Source organism: Drosophila biarmipes, unplaced genomic scaffold, assembly GCF_025231255.1.
Source record: "Drosophila biarmipes strain raj3 unplaced genomic scaffold, RU_DBia_V1.1 ptg000017l, whole genome shotgun sequence".
Classification (NCBI taxonomy): Eukaryota; Metazoa; Arthropoda; class Insecta; order Diptera; family Drosophilidae; genus Drosophila; species Drosophila biarmipes.
The window spans coordinates 1,191,439-1,197,438 of record NW_026114535.1 but is presented as its reverse complement, the minus strand read 5'-3'; positions in this window follow the sequence as shown (position 1 = coordinate 1,197,438).

Below are 6,000 nucleotides of genomic sequence, written 5' to 3'. Positions count from 1 at the left end.
TTTCAAGTAAATAATATATTCATATTAGTCTCTTAGGAGCAGCCCAAAATGTCTTCTTTTGAGCCTGCGAATTGGGATAGCCTCCTGTAATCTCCGGGCTAGACGATTACGGTGGGCAGTTAGACGGTCGTTGTACCTGCTTGAGAAGAACGATATTTGGTCTTCAACAAGACTCAGGTTTAGGTCATTGTGAAGCGTTTGGCCGCTAACGAACCACTCACAGCCAGTGATTTGTCTTAATGGTTTGTTCTGGACGGTTTGGAAACGTTTTCGGTGGGACGCAGCCGCCACTCCCCAAATTTGGATTCCATATCTCCAAGTTGGTGCGATGATTTGTTGATAAATGTGCCGCTTGCATCTTAGAGATAGTTTGCTTTTCTTGTTTAGCATCCAGAATAATTGGTTCCGCTTTAGGTTGCACATTTTGACGACTCTGGCAATATGTTCTCGGAAGGTTAGGCGTTTGTCCAGTGTGAGGCCTAGGTATTTCGCCTTAGTCGCTTGCTCTATGTCCACATTATTAATGTGGACCACCGGAGTTGTTTTTCGGCGTAACGTAAAGCAAACGTTTACGCATTTGCTTTCGTTGATTTTGATATTGTTCGCCGTGGCCCATTTCTCGAATTCGTTGAGGTAGGTTTGCAGCGTTTGTGAAGACTCGGTCTCACTGTTCGAGGAGCTGAGAAAGCAGACGTCGTCAGCGAAGCTGGCCAGCAGCATTTTGCTGTTGTCGTAGGTCATTTCTTCATAGCTTGGCTTGGGGATGTCTGCTGTAAAGATGGAGTACAGTAGCGGTCCTAAGACGCTTCCTTGGGGGACGCCAGCTGCAATGGCAACATTTGCAGAGATTGCGTCTCTGGACTGGACGCAAAAATCTCTGTTTGTGAGAAACGATCTGATGAGCTCAAACAGGTTGGCTGGCAGCGCTGTTTTGACTTTGGCTAGTAGTCCCGGGATCCAAACTCTATCAAATGCCTTTTGTATGTCAAGAAAGATGCCGTTGCAGTATTCTTTATGGTCGTAGGCCTTCAGGATGTGATTGATTACACGGTGCAATTGCTCAATCGTACTGTGGCCGGCTCTGAATCCAAATTGGTGCATTGGGATAGTATCATTGTCTTCTAGGTGTATTATAAGTCGGGAAGCTATCAGCCTTTCCATTACCTTCGATAAAGAGGGCAGGAGACTGATAGGCCGGTAGGAGCATGGATCCTGTTCCGGCTTCCCTGGCTTTAGAATCATATTGATTCTAGCACTCTTCCATTTTTTGGGAAAGTATTGCACTCCAAGTATCGCATTGAATATCAATGTGATAAGTAATAGTGCTCTCTTGGGAAGGATTTTAAGTACTGCGTTGCTTATAAGGTCGTGACCTGGCGCCTTTCGACTTTTGAGGGTACGTATCATGTTTGAGACTTCTTCCAGACGGATATGTCTTATTGGAGGTGACATCTGGAAAGGGCGCTGTAGTATTTCGTTTATTCTGTTGATATCCTCCTCGGATGCGAAATTAAACGCAGTGAATCTGTCGCCAAGGTGTTCCGCAAATGTTTGTACTTGCTCTTCTAAGGAGCGACACCAGTTACCATTGCTGTTCTTCAGAGGCGTAACTTTCTGTGGCATTCTTTTTACTTTTTTGGTAAAGGACCACATATTAAAAATGGAATCATTAGAATAGTCCATATTGGTCAGCATATGCTCGAATTGCGCATTTTTCAATTCAGCCATGGCAACGTGAAGCTCTCTGGCGCATCTATGCCATTGGGCTTTATCCTCAGGACTGTGCGTTCGAATATAACGTCTTCTCAGTGCTCTCTTACGGACTAAAATCTCTGCAATGGTTGGGTCAATTCTTTTCGAGTGGCACGTTTGCACTCCTCGCCGCATTTGTCACGTTGGTAGTGAAGAGGTCTACAGCGTCGTCAATCTCAGCAGCAGAGTTGAGCTCAATGTTAAGGCGTATCGATCTACATAGTTCTTCCTTGAAAACAGCTACATTTGTGTGTTTGCTAAGAAGTTGTTTACGTTGAGTGCATTGTATGGCTTCTGTTTTTAATGTAGTGATGAGAGACAGGTGGTCCGATTCAAGGTCCCAGCTGTCTCTGATGCTTAGCTTGTCGTGTGGAATGTTGCGATAAATTGCAAAGTCTAAACAGGATGGTCTTCGATTTACTGCGCTTGGATAGTATGTTGGTGCTCCAGTCGCCAGGATGTTGGCGTTAATTGAGATGGCGCTTGCGGCAAGTAAGTTACCTCGGTGACAGGTGATCGCAGAACCCCACCATGGATGTTTGGCGTTCCAGTCTCCGCTGATAAATGATCTTGGGAAGTTGAAGTTAGGGAATATGTCATCAAATTCTGATTGAGTCCAGCTGAAGTTTGGAGGGCAATAGATTGATCCGATGAATATTTGTCCTATACATGTTTGGATTCTGGCACCCACGATTTGGACTTTAGCATGGACGATTGGCTCAATGGGAAAGTGATTGATCTTTTTGTTAACCAGGATTGCAGCTCCACCCCTGCGGCTGCCGTCAGGTAGATTTGAAGTGTAGACTTCATATCCGAATAGTTGAAGGTTGGATGTCTTCGTTTCAGTGAGAAGGAGAATGTCAATATTCTTTCTCTCCGCAAGGTGGCCGATTTCCGTCATTTTGCCGGCAGCACCTCGCGTGTTCCAGGTGAGAATTTTTATTTGGGACATTGTGTAAGTTGCGCGTTAATTGCAACCAGCATCTGCAGCATCTGGGCTTGCATGGCGTATAGACCCTCGATAGCTTTTGTGAGCGATGCAACTGCCATTTCTAGTTTAGATTCTTGTGCATTTTGCTGTTGTGACACATCTGGGAAGAAGTGCGCATGATTTTTTGCACCGTAGTGATGTTGCTGTTGAATGGCGTCCTGTAGCCTATTTGTTAGGTTTCCTGGTCGTTTGTTTTGTATTTCCGTGATTGGATTTGCATTTCTGGCTATTTGAGCTATTTTCACCACAGTGAGTGCAAGTTGCTGGTGCTTCTTTGCTTCTGGAACAATCCGATGATTTATGGTAGTCACCGCAAGAGACACAGATAAAAGGTCTGTAGCAATATCTTGCAGTATGACCAAACGATTGGCATCTCCGACATTGCACTATGTCCTGTGCTTTTCTGGCTACTTCAAAACGGACGCGTTGGCGACATAGAGATCGTAGTTGGAGTATATCTTTGTTATTTAGATTCTTTTCTACATTAATGAAGAAGAGGTTCATCTGTTCACCGCTCTTGTTGCTTTTTGGGTTATATATTGATAGAACTTTATGCCCCTGTCTAAGTAATTCCTCTTTGATTTTATCATGGAGCTGTGAATGGTGTAATCCTCGCACAACAACTCTGAATGGTTTCTCGTCTTTCAATTGATAGCAATGAAATTCAATTTTCAGGGAATTTAGTTGTCGTACTACAGCCCTGTAGGTGTTTGCGCCTTTGGTGTAGATTCTGTGAGTGGAGCCCACAGAGGATTTGATTTCAACATTTTCAAGATTTGTAACTTCCTCGATAGCGATAAGAAGTTCGTTCACGTTTGTCACGTCCATAAGAACGATTGGTGGTGGTTTTGGACTACCAGTAGAAGCAGAGTTTACCGTAGATGAATCAGTTTTACTTTGTACGTTTGCGTTCTTGTTATGTGCGTTGCTGTCTTTAGCCTTAGAAGCGGTGTGAGAACGGTAAGCCGCTGCTGCAGCGCTAGTCGATGGTTCGTCCACACTATTGCAGTCCATCTCATCGTCATCAACTGATAGTGTTTCGAACCTGTTTGCTGACACAGGGTCACTGGGTTCTAAATTGCTAGTATCGGCACGTTTTCGTTGACTTATTGGTGAGTTCGATGACCCCTTCCTCTTCTGGCTCTGGATTTTTTGCCAACTGGGTGAATCAGATTCATTGAGGCCCGGTAGAGGGGGGAAGTCTATAGAAGTGCTTAATGCTTTAGGAGGCATAGGCGTTGAGCACATGCCACTGCATATGCTGGGTGATGATGTAGTGTAGGTATATATTGGACTGTGAGTTATTGTCAGAGTACTGGTGATATAGGCTGCATTACTGCTTGATACTGGTATACCATATGGGTTAAGCTCGCCGCTAGTGGCAGATTTTCTGCCAGGGTTAACTCTCCTGGAATCACCTCGTCCATGACGGCTTTTCTCAGAGCTTCGCCCAGAAGCATTGTTTCTCTGGTATTTGCCATTTCTCTCGATTTTATGCAAAGTCGAATGTAAGTCAATCACTGCTTTTATTGCCCCTCTTGTACGGCTGCGCGCAGTGTGAGGGGAACAGCGGTGCCCTAGCGGGCCACAAATGCAGTCTTATCGCACTACACTTATGTTGTTGTTGTTGTCCAACTGCCGACACTGCGCTAGACAGCGTCCGAATTTTTATGATATGTGCTATTTTTAGCACACGAAGAATAGATAACAAAAGAATAACGCGTAAACACGCACTTTGTTTTTTTCCGCGACACAACTGATCTCTTCAAGAGCAGATTAGCGAATGCAACAAAAAACCTAAAACTCTTACTCAATCAACGTCGATTACAACGTGTCAAACCACACAACGTCAACGTGAACAAGAAAAGTGTACTTAAGAAAAGATTTTGAACGACAAAAACTGTGGAACACGAGGAATAACTTACAAAACGACGCTACACAGTGGTGGTTGTCATATACACCTGCCATATACATATATAACGTCGCTTGTGTGTATAAAAACGACGGGTAGAGAACGACGAATTCTAGTGTAGAGAAGAACAACGATTATGAACGAAAAACTGTTTCTGCAAACATGCCCAATCTATCTGATTTTCAGTCGATTTTACAGGCTCCAAAATCTAAAATAAAGAAGAATGTTGACCTGCTGAAAAAGTTTGTGTACGAAAACGACGGCGATCGGCATAACCGAAAGCGACTTCGACCAGAAAGTGTCTTACTTTGCTATTATTTGCAACCTTTTTGACTTGCGACCTGACAAAAATAATCTCATGGTTCACATTTTAGTTGAAGAGGACTCCGAGAAGAATATGAACCGAAAACGTCGAGTCAAATTCCAATGGTGACGATGATGAATTTCGCTCTTTACGAAGTAACATTGGTGTCCAGAAACAACGATTTCTTCACTGTACACAGTTTTGTTGTAAATTCGCAGCGTTTTTTTGTAAACTTTCGAGATGTAGAAGACTCTATACGGCCGGAGAGTGCAGACGTGTTTTGCGCGAGCTCCGGAAAAAGTAGCTCAATAGTGAAAAACAAATAATTAAAAATTCTGCAGTAGTGTAGTAAAGGCAATAATACGCTTATAATAAACAACAAACAATTATTAAAAAAGCGGCGATTCAAAAAATAAGCGTTGAAGCTCCATAGGCAAATTATATCTCATATTTCTCAACCCGTGATACAGAAGTAAAAAGAAAAACATCTTCAAAGAGTAACTTAGCCCTACTGGCGCAAAAGCACGGTCTTGTCCTCCCGCTCTACTCACACCAACTCCCACTTCATGGAGAGTGCAATGCAGCACACCACACCCAACTTCGACTTACAGCTCACCAGCAATCAGCACAGCAACCTCGTTAATCTCTGCAATCGCAGCCCCTGCAACAAGGACATCAACGGTCTCCGTTACCAACAACGCGATTTTGAATGCGTCGTCAATCTGCAGCGCCGAATAAAATGACAAAGCGAATCGTACGTACGAGTGCCAATATCGGCAATATCAAACAACAACATGGCATGGATCGTTACATGGTACTCAAACGGAAGCTAAGCCCGCAAAATAAAATGGTTGGAATTAAACCAAAACTAAATTGCCCTAATGAAATAAAAAGCCGCAACTACTCTTTAAGGTCAAACTGGAGCCAGAAAGCAGAGCATTGAAGAAAAATCAAGTGCACCCTGTAGCTGCAATTCCTGTTGAATAGAAGGGTTACTGTTGAAGAACCGCATAAGCGGAATGGTCCACTGCAATGCACAAA